Below are 22,860 nucleotides of genomic sequence, written 5' to 3' on the forward strand. Positions count from 1 at the left end.
AATCCAATAATTGACCCGCCCTCTAGATCGAGCTGAACTGACTTTGATTGGCCCTGACAGTGAAGATGGGGAAGGGGGATGTAGGTGAGCCAAGCAAAAAGAAGAAGAAAAAGACGACGAAGACGAGAGAGTCATGCCAGGTCAAGCCAAAGTTGAGGGGGGATGGAAAAGACATAAATTTTCCAATCTTGGCCCGCCCTCAGGGCTAGGGTATCTCAACCCAATCATCTCAATAAGCCCATTTCGGAATTCAAAATCAGACCTACCTTTAAACGGAGTTAGTAAAGTAAGGCCAATCAAGAAAGCAAATGACTCTTGGCCTCATGTTGAGCTTGAGTATGGCTTAAAGGCCCATATGGATGATCTTATCTTCTACTATTAGGCCCAACTAAAAAATCTACACCAAAAGCCTCATTAATTAACTCGAATACCCATAAGGCCCAGGTCAATCCCTTCATATAATGCACATATTATTGGAATCAATCAAATCCAGTTTTTAATGCCTATATCGGAATGGACCCATTGAATCGGCTCAAAATTTTTTACCCAAAAAAAAAGGGTTAAAAATTAATAAAAAATTGAAAAAAAAAAAAATTACAGTTCACACCTGGAGAGGAGAGAGAGAGAGAGAGAAATCCTCTACCTTAGAAGTATGGGCTATAACGCACCAGAAGCAAGCAAGTGCGCTAGGCACTTCACAAAGCGGTTTTTATTAAAGAAGAAGACATCGGAATCGGAATCGGAATCGTCCAATCTTATTCCAATCCTGTCAAGGGCGAATTTTCGGGTCTTTTAATGATAATACATTTTTTTTCAAATTAGTAAATTCTACCATTTCATAAAAATATTACATTAAATAATTTTTACTTTTTTAAAAATATTTTTTTACCTTTACATTAAATAGTACACTAAATAATTTTTTAGTTTTGAAAATAAGACAAGACAAATAAAAAATAATAACAACTTCTTAAGTTCACCACTTTCGTGATAACAACACTTACTCTTGTTTCATGTTGGAATTTAATTAATCCGATGAGTGTTCTCTATTACATGGATCCACCTTTGCCTAATACATCCATCAAGTGGTTGGAGAAGCGTAGCCATGTGAAAATCACTCGCACAAATATTGTGACATCTCTCATTTCCCTTTCTCTTCTTACCCTAGTCCCCAAAAAAAAAGGTTTGCCTTTCTTTGGGTCAGTTTAGTTTTTTTTTTTTTTTTTTTTTTTCTTATTTAAGTTTGTCTTCACCCACCATTCTAGGGTTCACAAATCTCTCCAAGGGTTTTTGCATATTCGAAAATACTCTCCCATCACCCTCTCCCACCCCGTGGTAAACCTAGGTGGAGGGAAACTCAATCCTTTGTTTTATTACAAAAACGACAGACATGTGGGAAGGAGGACCATTGGACCAAATCCTTCAGGGTCAGGGTTGGTACGGTGGTATTGTTGCATGGTTTCGGATCTTTGCATTGTACGTATGACCAATAGTTCCACGAGTCTGGATCCTCTACTTCTGCCTGCCCCTACTTTCGTGTGTGCCCTACACACAACGAGGCGCACAAAGACCACCTTAATCCCGTTCGGATAAGGCACTCGGGCAGGGGTAAGGCGGTCTTTGCGTTCGCCGTTGTATGTAAGGCGCACACGAAAGTAGGGGCAGCGGAAGTAGAGGATGTCGATTCTAGGTCCTGCTCTCTTGCTTCTATAGTTCTATTCCTCGTCTGCCAATGGCTTCCGACTTCCGGTCCATTCCAATTACAGGTTGCAAAGAATATCGATCGCTGTCTTTCCTCTAGTCTGATATACTGTTGATTCATGGTTTTCTTTTCTAAGATACTTAAGCGATTTTTCACTCGAAAGTTTTGAACCCTTTTAACATCATAGAGAATGAATTACGAAAACAATCCCCAGAAGAATTTTCACTACTATAGTGTTCGATGAAATTTGTGTCAAATCTCCTTGAAATGAAAAACCCACAGATTCTTGTCTTCCAATAGCAGTAACCAGTCCTGGGCATTTGTGATCTTCCCCCTACTCTGTCGTAGAGTGATCACTAAAGATTGCTGCACTTTAGGGCGTAGGAGGAAGTGGTAGAGATTTATTAATCGGTGACTTTGGTCTGAGAGGAAAAGTTTTTGCTTGAATGAAAACTGAGATGATTGAGTTCCTGGTTTTCATTGTCACTACTGGTTGGTGTAGGAAAATATTATCGAAGGAGTTGTGTTCTTTTGTGTGTTTTTGATGTTGTTTGAAAGCAAGAAACGATGGACTTCTTGTATTCTATCTCTGAGCTACAAATCGTGTGTCAAAGTCTTTATAATTTTAAAGTGCCAAAGCCAAGTGAATTGAAGAATTTTCCATCAGTTTACTAGCTGTGGTTACATAAGGCAGAGAGCTACAAGTTTTCTTTACTACTTTAGTTGCTACTAGTTGATTTTACATTTCCTTTTTCTGGTATGAAATCAGTTATAATTGAAGAGTTTCTGAATTTTATTGTTCCATAGCATTATACTGCAATTCCCTTATCCACTTTTTAATATAGACATGCCAACAAATTTAATTGCCATGAAGCAATTGCAGCATCTGTACACTCTGGCATTTGAGTTGACCGTTTACTGATTCATTATTTATTTCTTATTGTTGATTAATATTGGGTTCTTTGCTATGGAGGTGTCAATTCTTCTGGGTGTGATATCTGAAGCTTGGAAAATATGTGGATAGGCAGAGAAAAGGATGTTATGCATCTGGTAATGCTTAAATGAATTCAGCATGCTAGGTGGAGTAATGGGAAAACACTTAATCATTCATTTGTTCTTCTAAAAGTTACAGTAAGTTTATTTTCCTTCTATATTGTAACGACAGTTTTCTGTTTGTTTGAGGTGGCGCTTTTATGATCAGTGATGTTTTGGGTTTTAACATTTATAAGTGAAAACAATACTTTCTTGCTTAAAGCAAAAGAGTAGCAGTTCTTTTTAATCATGCATATGTTCTTCTTTTCTGTTGATGTTTGTTATCTACTTCTGTCTTTGGATTGAAAATTGGAAATTGGTAAAATGATGATCTTCTAGAGCTTGAATATTATTACCATATCTTCTCATTTGCAGTGATCCTTCAATGGCTGAAGATCAAGGTGTATCCAAAGTAGTTTAACAATTGGTTAGAGCATAGAGCTTGTAAGGAGGTTGGATTCTTCTATATGCTATGTTCTTCACAGTTGTAATTCTAATTCTGCATGAAGATAGCATTTCCAAAACTGGAAGTAATATATGTTTTTTCTGCAGATCCCAAGGCATAACTTTATGACTAGGAAAAGGATTTCCTTGTTGAGATATACTAGATATGATATACGATCTATCAGTGTGTTAGTGGAGGACAGTTAAGGATCACCTAGAATCTTGTCTTTCTAGGGCACTATATTTTCTAGAACTTGCATAAAAGTTTTATTGGGTCCTTTGTTATTTTTCCTTGGTTTTTTAGATATATGATGATTTTAGAGATGAAATTCCCGGGTTGTAGTTCAAGATCTTGTCCTCATTTCTAATTATGTTTAGATAAATAGATGCTATTATGCATTTCAATAGCCCAAAAGTAGGTTACATATTAGCTAATGTATCGTTACTATTAAAATATTATGAAAAAATTCAAGAGAGGCTTAAGCATATTGCATGATCTTTGTCCTGTAGATGAGGTTCAGATATTCACTGAAAGTAAAAGTACTGCAATACAAACTATTTATGCTAAAACAAACAACAAAATAAGAGTATACCCAATCAGCAGAGCATAAATATGTTATCATATATAAGACACTTGTTTGATGCTAAAACCAGGCTGGAGTACCCAATTGGTTAGGATGTCTGGAGTGGACCTGAAGTTGGTTTGAAAGAAGTTCAGAATGATGGAAACCTGGAAATACTAGCTGGGAATCAAATAACGCCCAGATAAACATGAAACTGGAAAGATAACAAAATAAGAAGAAAATACAATTTCTGCTTGCTATAATCAATCTAGTTCTCCATGATGACATCAAGGTTCTGAAGAAATCATCATCTGCAACCATCAGGTTGCGGGTTCAAAACATGGAAACAGCCTCTCCGCAAAGCGAGGGTAAGGCTGCATATATTTGCCCCTCCCTGACCCTGCAGTAGCGGGAGCCTCATGCACTGGGATGCTCTTTTTTGGTCTGGAAAGTCAAACCAGCCCAAGCTGGAATATGCTATCTTACTCAAGACAACATTAAATCTGTGACAATATCAAACAAGGTTGACCTATACATGAAGTAGAAGGAAGAGAATAAGAGGAGTAGAAGAGAGAGACGTAGGAGAGAAGATCCTTCTCACAGTTTGCTAGTATATGTTACCGTGAGAGGGCAGCACCTTCATTTATTAGATGATGATTCAATAGTCATAATAGAATACAAGTACAAGGCAGCACTTGTATTCTTAACTTCACACCTTATACTTCACCAAAGATCCTAAACATCACCCATTACAATGTTCTAAATCTCGGTTTTAAGCCCAGTTTTGACCCTGGCCGAAACCAAGATTTCCCAGATCTCGAACGAAACCTGGTATTGTTCTGGGCCAAACTCGAAATGTCATGGGCTGGTTGAAACTGGTGGTTGAAACTCGGTATTTTTCGGTCGAAACTACCTGGGCTGGTCGAAACTCGGTATTTTTTGCTCGAAACTGGTCAAAACTACCGAAATATATGAAATATGGTTGAAACCTGGTACGATCCAGTATCGACCTTAGGTGTCGTCTCGGAAAGTGTTGAAACAGTTTTGACCAAGATTTAGTTCCATGACCCAATATGGTAAGGATAGATAGGTGTCACCACATGTACTAAATGTCACCATATATGTAACTAAACAGTCTTAATACTCCCCTTCAAGCTGGAGCATTGACATCACTCATGCCCAGCTTTGGAACAAATTGTAAAAAATGTCAGATGAAACAATGCCTTAGTAAACATATCACCAAGCTGATTCATGGAGGACACAACTGGAGTAAAAATCAGTTTCCTCATTACTGCTTTGACAGTCTACCTCAATATGCTTGGTCCTCTTATAAAAAAACTGGATTACTAGCAATGTATGGCTGCTTGATTATCACAACATATATATGTGGGTTTGGTAACTGGGAATCCAAGCTCCTGAAAAAGTGATCTCAACCACATTAATTCAGCTGCAGTATGAGACATGGCTCTATATTTAGCCTCATCACTGGACTTCAAACTAAGAAGAAAAGGCTTGGTGGTAAACTGGTAACTGAGTAGCTCTTCGTTCTTCTTCAAATTTGATGCTAACAGTCCCAAACATCGTTCCTTGTTGTTGACAATGAAGCAAAAGGTTCCAATGCTTGAAGAGAGAACAGATGCTTTCATTGACTCTCAAGCCAGCCTTGCAATCCTTCTCTGATACCAAGTCATAGATCATAGTAGAAGTAGAGGCCATAGGGAGAGAAGAGAGAGTTTCAGAAGAATGGACTGTCGTGAGTTACGATCACATTTCAGCAAGTTTATTAAAAAGGGTTTTAAACTAAAGTACCACATATACTCTTACTAACTTAAGTAATCCTCTCATAGGACAACATTACACGTATTTCCCAAAATACCCTTATTCCAACAGTTTTTGAGTGTGGATGAGATCCACTTAGGTTTGGCCAAAAAATAGATAGGAAGTTTTCTTTCAAAAACTTAGATTTTTGGGCTTTGGCAGCCTGTATATTGAGTTTATTGGTCCATATCGGCCCATATCGGTACCATATTTCAATATCGTACATAATTTTGTGTGTATCAGGTCTGTATCATATTGATATGGCCAATCTTGATACGTATCAGCCGTATAGGTCCATATCGTATCGATACTTGATACCATGAATGCCCATCAAACAGTGACATAGCCACAGGTCAGTCATCAGCACTTACACAAAGTAAGCAGTTTTTTTCCCCTATCCCCTGGCTCGACTATAATCTATATATTTGAATTGAAGCATGCCAGAAAGATCTATCTTTGGAGCTTGGATGCCTCCAAAGGTAAGCAATTCCCTCCTTCCCTAATTGAGGGATTCTCAAGGGACTGATTTGAAGCAGAAAACATATGCCTTTTTTTTTTCCGGTAGAAAAAGAAGGGGGGAACAAAGAGAAGAAAGAATAGCCATTGGGCTGCCTCCCAAATCCTTTTCCTGTCCTGTTTGGAATCCAATATTTTTTTTCTGGTAAAATGTAGAATTGGATTTTTTTCCTTGCTTGTAGGCCACATCAATAGGAACCTTTCTCTCTCTTCTGTAACTTATATTTGATGCTCTACATTCAATTAAAAGAGAGTTTTGGATCATTCTATTTTGGTTGGCTGTGCTGATCGTTGAAACTTTTGATGTCTTTGAGCAGAAGGGCCATGGTATACCTGATTCCCTTGTCAAAGAGGTGAAAGAATTGACACAATTTTTTTGATCTTCCTATGAAGAAAAACTTAAAATCAATATGACTCGAGCAACAGGATACAGGTTTACTCCCTGGAATTACATACTGTGTTTGTACTTTGAAAATCAATGTTAAATAATGGTACACTGTCTGGATTTATTTTACCTCCTCCTTTTCTTGTTTAATATTTAATTGCAGGGGGTATCAGAGAATTGGAGAGAATATTACTCTGGGAAAACCCAATATGCATGGAGGATGTAATTATGTAATTCTGCTTAATACTTCCCATTCTCTATTTGTGTGTGTGCATTTGCAACCATATGGCAGCTATTGGATATGGGGAAAAAATGTGACTTAGTAATGTAGATGGGGTTGATCTAAGAACCACTTTACCATTGGATCGACAAAAGTTGCAGCAGATCATCAATAATAGAAGCAAATCAGAATTAGAAGGTAAACACCAAAATAGAAAGAAAACAATAACTTGCAAAACTGCAGTGGGAATGATTCCCAATTAGGATCGAGTGGAGGGTATGAGGAGGAGGCCTTCTGCCTAGAATTTCAGCCTGTTGTGATGCTTGATTGCTGAGATATGAATTGGAGTCAAAATTAGAAGGTTAAAGCAGATCTCCCAAACCAGTTAGTGTTAGGACACCAAACCAGGGGTCAAGTGTAGCCCTTGGTTGTGTGATTAAGCTCTCCAAGTCTCTTCTGGTTCCAGTGCTTGATGGTAGAGTTATTCAAGTCTGAAACTTTCAGCAAGCCTGAGCAGAAACTGGAATCACAGGGATGCTTGTGGTCTCCTTTGTGTCGACCAACAGCAGCAATTAATATCTCAATTTGGTGGATTCATCTAATCTTCAATGTGAGCTCCAGCACTGGTAGCTGTCACAGGCCGCAGCGGCAATGAAAGGGAATCGAATAGGGCAAGGGAAGAAGATAATAGAAGAAGATAAAGGGGAATAAGGAGATTCGACTCTCTTGGCCCTAGGGGTTTTGGCTCTCACCAGCCAGGCTCCGTGCTCTTCATCCTCACAACAGGATAATTAAAACTTGCACAAAACATTCTAAGCAACTTCATTAATTCATAAAATCGTGTGGTGCCTTTATGGGCAAGTTACAATATATAAAGGCCCAAGGATTGAGCTCCAAAATAGAAACTAAAAATTAGAAAGTCCCTTATAAAGCTGAGACTTGGGTTACAAGTAATGAAACTAAAATAGAAATTCTAAGGCTCTCTTTGGTATGATTTGTATTTGTATTTATTATCTATTTTCGAGAAATCATTTGAGATAATAAATTATGATCTATAAATAATAATCGTTTGGTTACTATTCGTACAATATATTAAATAATTAGAAATATATTTGGTATTCTTATTTCTTAAAATAATTTCTATAGTAGACAAACATGATTGTTGTGCATAACACCAATCCTAGTTGAGGCACTTCGTCGAACACTTGATGTCCTTTATCAACCCAAACCAACAAGCAATATAAATTTTGGTTGGCAGTCGAATTCGCTCTCGAAGAATGGGCATTTGCTGATATCGTATAGATGACAAGAAACATTGTAAAACCAATTCCCTGTGAAGTAAGTTCACCTGCTCTTTTCTATTATGCCCTTCACATTCATAGGTTGCAGAAAAGAGGCCACCACTAGCAGCAGAAAAGCTTCAGCTCTCGCAAATCCGATCCCGAAAAGGAATAAGTTGAAAGCGATGAAGCAAACAGAGCAATATAAAGGGCATCAAGTGAATTGATGCAAGACAGGCCCAAATAAAATATGGGAAATTAGTAGTCCTTTTGCTTTATATGGATCGATTGCTGGCTTGATTATCACTGTTATTTGTGTACCAAACAACCTCAACAGCAACAAACGATAGAGGAGACGCAAGTGGATGAGGGAAAGAGTTGGCTTACTAGAAGGAGAGGATGGCGCCGTTGGGGAGGGCCAGAGGGGCTTGCCGTTATTGATGCGGCAACTATCATAGTGGAGGCATTTGAACAGCTTTAGGTTGATGAGGTGAGCAGAGCTGAACCAGCCACAACTGAGGTGAATGCCCAAGATTTTGCAACCCGTCACGTGTTCACTATATCATGAACAATTTGCAGAGAAATACAGTGCAAGCATTGACTGGAAGAGGGATTTATAAAATAAAATGAGATTACTAATTTACCTTTGGTTTTGAGCAATTATAGCACGTGATATTTAAAAGTTAGCGTATAAATCACAATAAATAAATTGTGGCCATAAATCACAAATAGCTCTTGAGCTATTTGTGATTTTTAATTTATTATAATTTATATTAAATAGAAATAGACAATATAAATCATTTCAAATACCTGCAAAAATAGAAATTAGTCAGATAAATACAAATACAAATCATATCAAAGACCCTAATTGCAAGGTTCAAAATAGAAACTTAAGCTCTCTTTGGTATAATTTCTATTTGTATTTATTTGTCTAATTTCTGTTTTTGCAGATGTTTGGTATGATTTATAGTACTTGTTTTTATTTATTACAAATTGAAATAAATTAAAAAAACACAAATAGATCAGGAGCTTTGTTTAAGCGCAACTTCTAATGAGCATGTGTACATAAACGGCTCAAATTGAGGGTTAAAACATAATTTCATTCATATTATAAATGTAAGGGCAGAAAAATGATTTCAGATGCTCCTTCCTTGTCTCTGCCGTCTCTGTACTCCTCTCTGTCCTTTGCTACATCGAGAGGACAATTGCTTCCACCATTTTTTGAAGCATCAAGGGACCGCACAAGCGCAAACCATCCTCATCTCTTTGCTTTGATAATGAAACTTGTGGGATTCTTTACTCTGTACCTGAGCGTTGTGAGGAACCCTAGGTTTGAGATTGATATGAATCTATGCAATTAATTGGGTATGTTCATAATTGAATATGTAGCTTGCCATGCACTCTACTTATGTCAGAAAACTGAATTATCTGATAGCATAGTCTAGCTGTTTTGTTCCCAATTAATTGCTCTTGGGAGCTTGCGGAAGAATGGGTTCTAGACAATTAGTAGGGTAGCCATTAAAGTAGATGTTGAGGTTTTAATGGGCTCCATGTATGAGTATGGAAGAATAGGTTGTTGTGAAAATCCAAGCAAGCCAGCAAAGGTTTTCAAGGCCTCTGGACACTTTTGAATTGCTTGAGAATGAGATGTTGAGTATTCGAAGATTGTCAAATGGCTTAGAATTGGGCATTAAATTCACCCAAGGGTTTGTGGATAAAGACATCGAGTGTTCGATGAAGTGCCTCAACCAGGGTAGGTGTTGTGGAGATCAACAAAATCGACTTGATTAGAACCAATTGTTTCTATTGCATCAAGTGTTCGATGAAGTGCCTCAACCAGGGTTGGTGTTGTTGACTGCAATCATGTGTGCTTATTGTAAAAATTATTTTGAGAAATAAGAATGCCAAACATATTTTTTCATTTCATAATTAATTTTATTAATAGTAACCAAACAGGCTTTTTAAGGCCAAAATTTTTTTTATAAATAATTTTCAATAAATAAGAAAAAAATACAAATACAAATCATACCAAAGAGACCCTTAATTTAATTAAAAATAGAAACTTAAGCCTACTTTCTAAAACTGAAATTAGAAACTAAACTAAACTTCTAAATCCCCACACATAAAGCACAAATCTGACCTTGGGCCCCACAGAATCTTCTAATAATATTCTCACCAAGGCAAAATAAGGGGCTGTGACGTTGTTTATGTGAACAGTAACATGAATAGTGTTTTGGCCCTTTTTCTTCTTGTTTTGTCCTATGTCACTCAGATATGTCAGTATTCTCAAACCCAAGGATTTGTGTTAAGGTGGTGTTCATTGACTGGCATTTGCGTCTATGACTTCATTGGCTTGTAGATGCATATCTTTTTTTTTTATTTATTTTGGGGTGTTTTTTTTTTTGGGGGGGGGGGGGGAATGTGGGAGATGGAGGAAGGGGGAACATATATATTTCTGTTTGTGTACATCATATTATAAGGTGCTTTGATTTTATTTAAGCCCTGGTGCCAAGTCCTTGTAAATTCATTTAGATATTCAAGTGCATGTGAATGCATAGTCATGCTGCATGCATGGTTGTCTGCACATGTAGCAAGCATGTGGTTGTGTTTGTGAAAATTTTTATACCTGACTTCAGTGCCCAAGGTCATTGGTCTGAACTATGCATGTGCGAGCCTACTTCTTGAGTCTGTTACAGATAAAAAAACATTCCCATTTTGATGCAGAACTTCTATTCAAGACGATTCTTTTATACTTACGTGAGCTGACTCAAGTAATTAGGACAGGGCCCCACATTAGTCCAAATGACCAAGAAGCCATTCAAAAATTAGCCGGTTCAAACTATGATTTATCCCTATGCAGAATTTTCATGCTTGTCTTGTCCTTAACATGGTCATTATTTGAGACCACCTGTTCAAGAGGACAAACTGTGCAATGTTCCTGAACTGGTCTTAATTAAAATTAAAGACAATAATGAATAATTATAATAATTAAGGGATTAAATGGTCCACAACTGGTCCACGATCAATGAAAGTCAATGCTGAAATTTCATCCCTGAAAATAATGCTTTGTTTTTTAGATTTTGGTTGTAGCTAAACTATGGGGTGGCCATTGGATGAACAGTCTTAATGATCAAAATGTATCATCCATCGCCATCTTTTCTGCACATAGAAAGAGGAATACATAGGACACACTTGTATTACATTTGTAGAATCAATGTGATGTTTGAATAAGTGTATCTATTGCAGACTAATGCCTCTCTTACCATTTTCTTCATCATTATCATCTGTTACAGTACTATAAAGAATTGAAACCTGGGACAATGGAGCACTTGTGAAACCTTTAGAAGGAACTAATAAATGGTATGTGTATTTCACGTTATCAGGCTAGATTTTGTCATGGTTATAGTTATTCAGAGGAAGTGCAACTTTCTGTTTTAGTTGTGTAGAAGTTTATAAAGGAGATTATATCGTTTCACTTCCTTTTCTGATCAAAATCTGTCTATTGCCATGAAAGTTCAATGTTGTCTCTATCATGTTCATGGCTCAGGAGGACAACTGACTAGGGCCGTTGGTAGTGTGTGGTCCAGTAATTTGAATATATTTCAATTCATAAGGAACAAAAACAAAAATGACCATCATTTTCCTTGACTGCCTTGATTCGCCTAGGCGCCGTGACAATTATGGCCTGTGATATTTTACAACAACAGGGGAAGATGAACCATTGCAGTTAGCATTGAATGGAATTGTCGGGTCCATATGTTCATATGACAGTCTGAGTAATGAGATATCAATTAGTAAATGTTACATTTATTCACAAATGCAGCTACTGCTCGGTGTTAAAGTCTAGAATTCAGACTTGTGCAGAAACATGTGTTAGTTCTTTTATTTGTGATGTGATAGAATGCAATAATCAAAGAAACTGATGGCCAGACCTTCCAAATTCTGATCGAGATTCACCTCCTTATGTGTCTCTCCTATTTTGCCTCTAGTTAATGTCTCCTAGTCCTAGTTTTAATTCTTAGTTTTATTTTTGTTTTTCCTATTGTAACTTGGATTCCTAACATGATTAGGAATCCCCCTATGACTGTAATCAATTACATATAAATACAAGTAGTTTGAGGGAGACTGTTAAGCCGGATTGTTCTTAACAGCTCTCCTATCTTCCTCGTCTTCTCTTTCTCTTCCTCTATCGGTTCTGGTTTTATTTCTAGTTGTGCAATCTGTTACAAATTTGAAGGTAAAGAACTGGAGATCTGGGTAAAGCATCTGATTGGTTTCCCTGGTGCTTCTGATGCCAATGGCTTAGCGATGCCAGAAAATGGCGTTGGATGGTAGTCAATCAATGCTTGTATTTGTGCTTGTAAGGACGTGCTTGGACTTTGCCTTTTTGTATTTTGCAGGGCCCTATGTGAGTAACAGTTTCTCATGTTTTATGTCTAAACAAATGCAGTGGAGCTCATGCCGATTATGGTAAATTCTTTGGCTTTTAGATGAGGAAAGTTGTCATATCTATTCTAACTTTTGTCTCTTAGTCTCTATAATGTATAATTATGCACATGCGATGACAAATAGGAGCTGCTTAAAACTTGTGAACATGCATCTTTTGATCTTAGTGCCTACAGATGGATATGGAAGAAATACCTTGTTACTGGTCCCAACTAAAAAATGAGTTAATTAAGCCTAGTTATCTTACGATGTTACAGAACAGGTCTCTCTTGACACTAGTTAACCAGGATGATGATATTCCTGCATTGCAGATACATTTTCTCTTACCTTTTATCTTCTTAAATAGATGACTCAGTTAAAAACTGCAAAGACATAAACTTGTCCTTTTTCCTCATAACTTGCCAAAAACCCGTGCACGGGAGCTCAAAGAAAACTCAAGTTAACTCAGCCTTATCCTAACTAAATGGGGTTGGCTACATGGATCCTTTTTCTCCAATCTGTTCTATTCAAAGCCATACTCGTCACTAGTTCTAAGCTGTGCATATCTTTCCTCACTTATCCTAGAGTTATTTTAGGCTTACCCCTGGATCTTTTAGCTCCTTCAATCTGATACAAATCATCTCTCCGTATTGAAGAAATCAAATGCCTCTGTTGCACCTGTCCATCTCACCTCAAACGACTTTGATGCAGTTCGAAGAAGAAGATAGGTCAGGTTTTAGGCCAGAACCAGGTCCAAAACAATGGCCACGGTTCTGGTACCTAGTTTGAGCCAGCATATGGACAGCTCGCATGTATCAGTTTTGGGTCATATGGACAGCTGGCATGGTTGAGAGATGCTGCCAATATTTTTTAGGATTTTAGATATTTAATTACTATTTTCTGTACTTGCTATTTCTTTGTATCGCTGTAATATAGGAGGGGTTCAACCAAGGACCACTCTACAGTACGATCGATGATAGGTTGCACGATGATAGGTTGCAACAACAGCAGCCTTCGGAGTTGATTGGGAATGGATTCTGATCTTTAGGGTGTTTCTCACAGATATTTGTTGGCAGTCACAAGCAGCAGCAATGAAGATTGAGTAGAGGTAGGAGAAGAAGATAGAAGAAGGGGGTAGGGGGATGGGCTATCACAGCCCTGGGTCTCTCACCCACAGCTATCCCAGCTGTGGAACAGGGGTTTTACTCCCATAATATTCTGAGTCAGTCAATTACAATGGCTGCCTTTTTATAGACTGAGGCTAGGCTAAAAAAATAGAAAGGAAAACTTAGCAACCGTTTGGAAAATAGTAACTAATGGAAATAGAGACTACTAAAGGCTTTATAACTCAGCCTTCTAAACATGGAGTGAGGTGATGCTCCAAAACTCTGCAGGTTTTGATGTAGGAATGTGGAGATCTCCCACTTTGATGTTGCAGCAGAGAGTCGCAGGAGCAGCAGAGGTCTTCAATCGATGGGTACAGCAGCAGCAGCAGCAGCAGCAGCAGCAACAGACTTGGAGTGTTTGGGGATTGATTGCAGCCTTCCAAGGATTCTTCACAGCACTTGTATTGATCAACAGAGAAACAGCAGCACAAAGGAACAATAGCAATAGAAGAGAACGGGGGTGGGGAATGGGCTACCTCAGCCCTGGGCCTCTCACCCACAGCTATCCCAGCTGTTGAACTGGGGTTTTACTCCCATAATCGAGTGCAAGATTGCCTCAAAACTTCATTCATTAATTCTGTGTCAGTCAATTACAATAGCTGCCTTTTTATAGACTGAGGCTAGGCTATAAATATAGAAAGTAAAACTTAGCAACTGTTTGGAAAATAGAAACTAATGAAAATAGAAACTAATTGAAATAGAGACTGCTAAAGGCTTTATAACTCAGCCTTGTAAACATGCAAAGACAATCAAATTAAAATTAGAAACTTAAGCCTACTTTCTAAATATGGAAATAGAAACTAAACTATGGCAGCATTAGTATAGAATCTTCCTCCACTTAATGGACCCACAAGATCTTCTAAAAATATTCTCACCAAGGCAAAATAAGGGGCTGTGACACTGGTCACGTGTTTTGGCCTTTTTTTCTTCATGTTTTGTCCTACATCAGCTGTCCTAGTCAATCGCGAGATTGATAAGAGTTTTTATTTTCTTTGAAGTTTCTGTTTTGATGTTAGTTACTTTTTTTCAGTTATCTTGGCAGCCAAGCATTTCCCCACGCCAATGGGAGTAGCTATTTTGTATTGATGATATGATTATAAATAAAGATGATGGGCCTCCTATGCCCATGATTTTGGTTGAGAACAATTAATGCTCTTTGAGAATGGTGAGTAGTGGTGAATCAGTCACGTCAATTGGTGATGAAGCCATGGAGGGAGGGTGGTGATGCCCAACTGCAGGCCTAGGTGGTGATACCTACGGTCATATCCCCTATCTTCCATCTTCAATCAGTTAGATTTTAGGTTTAGGAGGTAAGAAGAGAGAAGGAAGAAGTTGGAGGAGGAAGAAGATAGCAAGAGAAGAGAGAGAAGAGAGAAGAGAATATTTGGGTTATAATCGATTGTGTTGGAGAGGCTTCTCCATACACCTATGTTAATTTAATTATAACAAATAGGAAATTACATCCACCTCCCTAAGGGAGGTACAAGGGAAATAAAGAAGAAAAGCACAATTACATAATAAGGCAACTAGTAATGGGACTAGTTCCTAAACTACCCTTATTACATGACTTCTAACACTCCCCCTCAACCTGGAGAATATATATCATGCATTCTCAGCTTGCTTAGGAAAGAACTAAACTGAGGAGAGCCAAGAGCCTTGGTGAAGATATCTGCCAACTGATCACTAGTCTTTACAAAAGGGGTACAAATACAGCCAGAGTCTATCTTCTCTTTGATGAAATGCCTATCAACCTCAATGTGCTTAGTCCGGTCATGTTGAACAGGGTTGTGAGCAATACTGATGGCAGCCTTGTTGTCACAGTACAGTCTCATGGGTCCTTCAGTGTCAAGTTCCAGTTCCTGAACAAGTCTTTTTAGCCAGATGAGCTCACACACTCCATGTGCCATAGCTTTAGATTCTGCCTCGGCACTAGATCTGGCCACAACATGTTGTTTCTTACTCCTCCATGTGACTAAGTTACCTCCCACAAAGGTACAATAGCCGGAGGTAGATCTCCTGTCTGTAATGGAACCAGCCCAATCGGCATCTGTGAAACCTTCTACTCTCAAGTGGTTGTGCCTTGCATACAACAGTCCTTTCCCTGGAGAGGACTTCAAATACCTTAGAATGTAATACACAACATCCAAATGGCCACTCTTGGGAGCATGCATGAATTGGCTGACAATTCCCACTGCATAAGAGATATCTGGCCGAGTCATAGAGAGATAGATAAGCTTCCCCACTAGCCTTTGATACTTCCCCGCATCAACAAGAGAAGGACCACAATCCTCTCCTAGTTTGTGATTCTGCTAAATAGGAGAGTTTGCTGGTTTGCAGCCTAACATCCCTGTCTCTGTCAACAAGTCAAGAATAAACCTCCTCTGACATATATTGATTCCTTTCTTGGTCCTTGATACTTCTATTCCTAAGAAGTACTTCAAGGGACCCAGATCTTTGATCTCAAATTGCTGTGCCAAGTAGCTCTTCAATTTACCTATCTCAGCTGTATCATCTCCTGTGACCACGATATCGTCAACATAGACAATGAGAGCTGTGATAGTACCATTACTCCGCTTGGTAAAGAGAGTATGATCAGCTTGGCTCTGGGAATATCCATTCTTCTCAAGTGCCATCATCTCCTCAGACATGGCTTGTCTCCACTTTGGGTCAGACATAGCATCAATGACATTCTTGGGAATGGAAGCAGCAGAGAGAGCAGTAATAAAGGCAAGGCCTGGAGGAGAAATTGCATCATAGGAAACAAACTGGAATATAGGATTAGTACAAGTTCTTTTCCATTTCCTAATAGCAATAGGAAGGTCCAAATCAGATGGAGGAGAAGAAATGTCACCTGATTGAGAAGAATGAATCTCAGGATGTGGATCTGGATCTGAAGAGGACTCTTGGTAGGTCTTCTTTCTTGTATTATGCAAGCCTTCACCTTTTTTGTATGTAATGTGGTAATCCTTCTCCTTACTAGAACCACTTTCAACAACCAAATTTGTATTCCCCCCTGGTGGTTGGTCATCAACCTCAACCACATCTACAGTCCTGTGTTTCCCATTGTCAAGCATAAAAGGAGATGTAGGTAGAGGAGAAAGAAAGAAATCATCAGTAGTCTGTTCACTCCCACAATTCTCCCCCTGAAGAGGATGCTGAGAAGGGACAAAGAAAGGGACTAACTCAAGAAAGGTAACATCGGAAATGATACATCGGTGGGAAGAAGGATGATAACACTTGTACCCCTTGGTAGTAGAAGAGTACCCAAGGAAGAGACACTTGAGAGCTTTGGGGTCAAGTTTAGTGCGGGCAGATTTGTTAACATGCACATAACAAACACAGCCAAAGACTCTAGGAGGAAGAGAAAAAGCAGAGGCCTTGGGAGATAAGATGTCCAAGGGAGATTTAAAATTAAGAAGCTTGGTAGGCATATGATTGATGAGAAAGGAGGCAGTGAGAAGAGCTGCGGACCAGAAGGTCTTGGGGACATGCATGCCAAACAATAGACTACGGTTGACCTCCAGTAGATGGTGATTTTTCCTCTCAGCAACCCCATTTTGTTGGGGTGTGTCAACACACGCTAGCTGATGGATAATGCCATGAGTAGTAAAGAAGGTTTGAAGGCCACCAAATATGTACTCTCCCCCTTTATCAGATCGCACAATTTTGATGCGGGTCTCAAATTGAGTAAGGATCATTTGGTAAAAATTTTGAAAGGCATCACAAACATCACTCATATGCTTCAAAAGTACAGTCCATGTGGCACGGGAAAAATCATCAACAAATGACACAAAGTAACGAAAGCCAAATAAAGAAGTAGTAGGGGAAGGACCCCAAACATCAGTATGCACAATATGAAAATGAGCAACAGTTCTATTACCATGATAAGGATATGAAGACCGACAATGTTTGGCAAACATACATGGTTCACATTGAAAAACATGAGAAGAGGCAATAGAAGAAAATAAGTGAGGCAATTGTTTCCTCATTACAACAAAAGATGGATGGCCAAGACGACGATGCCATAACATAACAGAATCCACAGAACTACTATCATTATGTCCACACACATAGGAATGAGCTGTAGGCAAAAACGGATCAAAAAAGTAGAGGACTTGCTCCTCACGTCCACTATCAATAATCCTCTTCGTCACCAAATCCTGAAAAAGACAGTGAGAAGGAAAAAATTTGACACAACAATTGAGAGATTTAGGTTTAGGAGGTAAGAAGAGAGAAGGAAGAAGTTGGAGGAGGAAGAAGATAGCAAGAGAAGAGAGAGAAGAGAGAAGAGAATATTTGGGTTGTAATTGATTGTGTTGGAGAGGCTTCTCCATACACCTATATTAATTCAATCATAACAAATAGGAAATTACATCCACCTCCCTAAGGGAGGTACAAGGGAAATAAAGAAGAAAAACACAATTACATAATAAGGCAACTAGTAATGGGACTAGTTCCTAAACTACCCCTATTACATGACTTCTAACACAATCTTCTTCTCTATCTCTCTCATCTTTGTCCAACAGTATTCCAGCAGTCATTCTTCAATGTCGTGGCTCCTATCAGGAAACATCAGTGCTGACTTTATTGCTTGATTAACTTTTATTTACTGCTCCTCAAGTTCTTAATTAGTTCTGGAAATTTCTAGCCCTGTTTAGAGTCTGCGATAGCTTATTGGATAGCATTCTAGTCTGATTTTCAACCCTTGATTTCTGAGAACCTGACCATTAGACTGATCTGAAATTTGGATATGCTATTCCTCTCCTGTTCTGCTCCCTTCGATCCAAGTCTGAAGCCCATCAGACTGCTGGATTGAAAGTTATAGTAAATCTCCCTAGTTGCTAATTTCTGTTTCCTCATACTTTCTAATTTCTGTTTCTGATTGTTTCTCCCAATCCCCCCTTTGGATGAATCTGAAATTTAAGCATATAACCAGCCCCACAGGACCTTCATTCAAGTGAAATTTCAGCCTCATCCATCGATCTGATTAGGAGTTATTGTTACCTCAATATTCTGTCCCTTAGTTTTGTTGAGTTTTGGTCACTGAGATTCTGGTTTTCTGTTACGTTTGATAGTATTGACCTGTTTTCAGCCTACCAGACCTTATCAGACTTTCTTGTAACTTGTCATGTATCTGAGTTACTTCTAAATTAGCTCTAATTTGTTCATTTCATTTTTTATCTTTTCTAGTTTTACCACTCATCCATCTCAACATCCTTATGTCAGCTAACAATTAGTTTGCTTATAGGTTGTTTCTTCAGTGCCCAACATTCAGTTCCATATATCATTGCTGATCGTATAACTGACCTATAAAAATTTCCTTTGAGTTTTAAAGGAATACATCTGTCACACAACACTCCAGGCGCACCCCTCCACTTCATACACCCTATTCTAATTCTTTGTGTGATATCATCCTCTATTTCTCCTTTATTTATGATTGAACCTAAGTACCTAAAATTTTCATTTTGCAGTATATGAGAGCTCAAAGAAAGCAAAAAATAAAAAAATACCTCGCAACATAGGTGATGTAAATGAATCAATTGAACTTATGAGCCCAAAATGACGAGATGACAATTATTCTAAAGAACTTATATAGAAAATTTAAAGAAAAGTTTATGTATTATTAAGATATTTCAAGATTAAAGAATATAAAATAGTATCAATTTAAATGAAAAGTCTTGTACTCCAAAGTTTTATTATATAGAAGAGTAAAAAGAAAACTTTAACAGATCTAAATTCTAATAATTAAAGGGAGCTCAATTGAAGATAGATGTGGGCATGGTGCTCTTGAATTCAAACCAAAACCTCCCATTGTTGACAGAAGTACTCTGTGAATCCCAATCCAACCCATAACAGGACTGAGGAAAAAAGGCTAGTGAAATTAGTTTATCTAATGATGATACTTGCAAAAAGAGAATTATCTGAAAGTGGGGAAAAATTAAAAATAATAAGTATCAGTTTAATTAAAAAATTAAGATTATATTATATAAGACACCAAAATCTTTAAATATCATCACAGTAAACTAATTTACTTTGTTACTACAAAAGATAAACTTAACAACAAAATGACAACCATAATTTAGACATTTGAACGGGAGGAGAGGGAGCAGCAGTGGGGTGTCAGTCTCTTTGGGTTGCAGCTCTGTATGGTATGACCTACCCATGTCCGGAGGCACCCCTCACAATTTTGTCACATTGAGAGGTGATGAAATGTACAATGCAGTAGTTATATCTGAGGCCTTGACAGGGTTGATTATGACTGTATGGATCCTTGGAACTGACTGGTTCCTCGTATCTGTTTCATGATTTTGTAGCCTAAGGTGACTTTCTTTGCAGATCCATAGGTAGAAACCTGAGCTCTTCTCAAGCAGGGGAAAGAAGTAATAAGATTACTAGTAAAAATGTCAGGTCATGGGCTATTCCTTTTGTTATCATGTATCCTGTCTGCAAACTGTTAAAAAATGAAACTTAGTTTCAGTAGAAACATGGAAATGACAAAACACAGTTGTAGTATAGCAAGTGATTGGTGGGGAGGTAGCATATTTGCAAAGGTATGATGCATTTTATCTCTCTTTGGGGTATTTTGTTGAAGAAAAGAACTTTGTACAATTAATTTAAGCTAGAACTCAAGATACTGAGTTAATGAAGGAAGACACTTGGATGGGGAAGAGAAAGAATTGATTGGTGGTGGGGAAAGGCAGTGTGTGGAGTCTCTGGGTTGTGGACTGTGGAGATGAGAGTCAATGAGAGGATAGGATGGGGGATGGGGGGGGAAGTATAGAGAGGAAATGGAGAGAATAGATTGGTTGGGGGTCAGTAATGTGGGCTTGTAGGTTATGATATATTGATAATGGAAAGAGGGAGAAGGAAAAACATAAGAAAGGAAGTACAAGGGTATGTTTCCTATATTAAGGGTGTTTGTTTAGTAAGTTTTGTCAATTAGAAATGAAGTGGATGGGTAAGTGTCCTGGACTAGGATTTTGTTCCATAACTTCCTTTAATGAGAAGATGTTTGAGAATTGAGATACACCTTTAAATAATAATACAATAAATGTAAAAAAGTTAAAACAATCAATCAGAAATAAAGTTTTAATTTTATGGAAAAATGAAATCTCCCTAAAAAAGGTGATAATGTAGGATGGAGAAAGTAGAAATTAGAGGGGAATTGGAGATCTAATAAAATAAAGAAGTGAAAAATAGAGGGCAAGGAAGGCCACATAATTGAGTCTGGAAAGATAAGCTCTGCATTGAGAAAATAGAAAGTAGAAGAGAAGTAGAGATCTAATTTTTAATAAAATTAAAATAGGAAAGAGAACCTACATGAGCGCATGTATGCGTTGCCCCTACGCTTAGACACAGGGGTACATGAAATGATTGTCGCACCCCCAAATATTCTCGGGGTGCAGTTGTCATATCACACGCCCCTATGTTTGGCACAGGGGTAGTGCACCTCACGTGCACAAACAGTGTTCTTTCTCCGAATAAAAAATATGTAAACTTTTAGCAACCAATAAAAATTTAGAAGCAATTTTCAAAAAAATATGTAAATTTTTAGCAACCAATAAAAATTCAAAAGCAATTTTTAAAAAAGGGTAAATTACACTGCCACCCCCTGAGGTTTGCCTTAAATACAGTGCAACTCCCTGTGTTTTCAAAATATACACTTAGACCCCCTGAGTTTAGGGTATTTATTACACTCAGCCCCACTCCGTTAAAGTATTCTGTTAGTTGCTGATGTGTTGGCCATTGATGCCTTAAAATGACAAATATACCCTTGATATGGTGTGAACTTACCATTTTGCCCATAGAGCAGTCCAAACTTCACACCCATTTCCTCTGCTACTTGAATCAAGGTTTAGGGTTCTGGCGATCAACCTCAGGCCATCTTCAAGTCCATCACCGATGACCTGCCTCAAGTTCTTGCTATGGTGATCTGCTGAGGCCATCACCGACGACTTGCCTCAGTCTTCTCTCTCTGCTCCTCTTCCTCTTATCCTCTCTTTTTCTCTTTACTCTTGAACGACTTCTATTCTCTTCTTGTCTTACTTTCTCCGATATGACACGGTACAATAGGATAGGAGAAGACAAAAATCAGTTCAGATGCCGATGGCCGCCAGCCCAGTACCATCGGCCGATAAAGCTTTGATGGCTTCAACGATGCCTATCCTGGCAGCATAGATGCCATTGGAGATGTTCGCAAGAGACGCCATTATCGCATGGTTCAGGGGAGAATGTGCGGCGGCCAACGCCATTAACGACGCTCTTTGTAACCACCTGACTCAACTTGATGGACTCGATGGCCATGGTGCTAAGTATGAATCGGTGTTTGCTGTGATCCATAGGAGGCGATTGAATTGGATCCCGATCCTTCAGATGCAGAAATACTCTATAGCAGACGCTGCTTTGGAGCTTAAGAAAGTCGAGGCCAAGAAAATGATAGAGAGAGGGAGGAGAAAAGAAGAAATTGAGGAAGTCAAGGTTTTTTTTTATCATAAAAGGGAAGAAACTAGACAAGATGCCAATGGTAGTGTTTAGATCATGAATGGAGAATCCAGGGAGGAAATGAAGGAGAGTGAGGGTGAAGCAGTTGATGAGGTGGTGGAAGAAGTTTCGTCCATTGACGATCAAGAGCAGCTCCAAGTTTGTATGATTTTTTTCTCACTTCTTCGATTAGTTGTTCCCGATCTTTATTTGAGGATTATTTTTTTTTTCCTCTTTTTAATATTCTCCTGGTTAGCTAGAACTTCTTTGCCACTTTCATTTTCTTTTGTTTCATTCCTTGTTATCCCCTCTGCAATCGGTCCAGAGTTTCAACTTGGTTTTGGTTATCATCTTTCCTTCCTCATTCCCCCCTTCTAAAAATCCATATTTGCTTAATCTGGGTGAAGCATGAAAATAAGAGTTCCATCATCCGTGTGATTTCATGCACTTTTCTTTCTTATGGAGGGCTATCGATCATTATATAGAAAATTTATATAGGGTTTTAACTTGATTTAATAGTTTTTGTATACCCCATCGTTCAATCCAACTGAAATTTGGGTCCCCAAGTCACAACATTTCTCCTTCTTTGTGTACTCTCCCTTCTGATTCAAGACTATTTGGGTTTCCTTCCTTTTTTTTCCTGGTAAAACAGAACTGAAGCAAAAATAAAGGGGTTAAACGTGCAAGAGGGTGGCTTTCTCCAGGGGAGAAATGGCCATGAATTTTGCGGTGGTTGAGGAAGAAGAAGATGAAAGAATAAGAGGAAGAAATAGTGGTGGGTCCCATTATGTTAGAAAAATAAAAAAAAATTAGAATATGATTAATTGAAGG

At 38.3% G+C, this 22,860-nt stretch overlaps 1 long non-coding RNA gene across 1 annotated transcript; it reads right to left on the minus strand.

The window, feature by feature from the left end:
* Window positions 1-4,580: 4,580 nt before the first annotated feature.
* On the minus strand, window positions 4,581-4,746 carry LOC122658080. The gene is made up of 2 exons (XR_006332410.1): window positions 4,652-4,746; window positions 4,581-4,613 (listed from the first exon to the last, which is right to left on the minus strand). It is a non-coding gene; the product is annotated as an uncharacterized LOC122658080 (long non-coding RNA).
* Window positions 4,747-22,860: the final 18,114 nt, after the last annotated feature.

This window comes from Telopea speciosissima, chromosome 4 (assembly GCF_018873765.1).
Source record: "Telopea speciosissima isolate NSW1024214 ecotype Mountain lineage chromosome 4, Tspe_v1, whole genome shotgun sequence".
Classification (NCBI taxonomy): domain Eukaryota; kingdom Viridiplantae; phylum Streptophyta; class Magnoliopsida; order Proteales; family Proteaceae; genus Telopea; species Telopea speciosissima.